Below are 1,271 nucleotides of genomic sequence, written 5' to 3'. Positions count from 1 at the left end.
CAGAATTATCATTTGGTTATTTATTTATTTATTTTAACCTCAAGGTTTAAAGATTGTCCCTTGAAAAATCTATTGTCAGAAGGCTACTTTGGGTAGGTAGTAAATCTGAGTGTCCACGCCTACGTACAATGCATCTTCGTTAGGAACGAATGCTTTTTAAAGAAAGATTTTTGTAGGAGGTTCTTTTTTGTCCTGACATTGCATTTATATTGGGCTCCACCCCCACATTCTCTCAGTTAGTCGCGTTTTCAGAAAGCCAACTCATAAAAAGATATGTATTTTTCTTTGTCCTATGCTGGGGTGGAACCTCTACTTATTTATACACACTGTCATAAACAGATGCTATAGGAACACAAACTCTTATTTTGGGTGGCAACTTGTCTTTCCTAACTTCTTGCAGACTTGAAGGAAATTACATCCTAAGAAAATGAAAGATTGCAACACATTGGTGAAAAGGCCAAAGAGTATATTATTTAAGAGCTATGTTCTCAGGTGAAGTACTTTGGGACCTTTCTTAAATGACCTTCATGGGTCTCTGGGCAAGGAGGTTTTGGTTTTGCATTTTCCCCAGCAGTGGCAGAGCCATTGCCAGATTCTTCCCAGCCAAAATGTACAACATCAGAAAAAAAAAAATGGAGTTTTATGAGAAATATTTTCCTGGGAGTGAAAGTTATAAATTGGGAGGGGAAAGAGAGATTTTTAAAATTGACCAAATTCTTGCTCGTTGTCAGAATAAACATTATAACTATTGAGTAGCTTGTGTTTTGCCTCCTTCTATGGAAGGCTCCAACAGTTCAAAAATGTCCTCAGATCATTTGTATGTTATTTAACATGAATCTCCATATATTATTACTTTAGTTGTGAAAGATAAAAGTAAGGGTGCTTGTATGTATTTCTAGCAGTATCTACATTATTAAGTCCTTCATTTCTTAGAGGAGGAATTTGCTCTAAATCTAATATGAGCATATCTTCACCAGAGTCAAATTCTCCATGAGACACAAACAGAGTATTTTTTAAAAAGACAATTTTTTTTTAGAGTAGTTTTAAGTTCATAACAAAATCGAGAGGTCAGTACTGAAATTTCCTGTCCATGCCTTGTTGTCAACCTTGCATAGTCTCTCCCCTTATAAACTTCCCCCACCACAGTTACATTTGCTAGAATTAACCTGCATCGACACGTTGTGACTCAAAGTCTGTAGTTTACATTAGGATCACTCTTGGTATTGTGTATTCTATGAGTACCATAGTATGTTAACACTTATGTGCTAAGG

The sequence above is a fragment of the Pteropus vampyrus genome, unplaced genomic scaffold (assembly GCF_000151845.1).
Source record: "Pteropus vampyrus isolate Shadow unplaced genomic scaffold, Pvam_2.0 Scaffold169, whole genome shotgun sequence".
In the NCBI taxonomy this organism is placed as follows: Eukaryota; Metazoa; Chordata; class Mammalia; order Chiroptera; family Pteropodidae; genus Pteropus; species Pteropus vampyrus.
The sequence above is the reverse complement of the archived record's forward strand: the minus strand, read 5'-3'. Positions refer to the sequence as shown.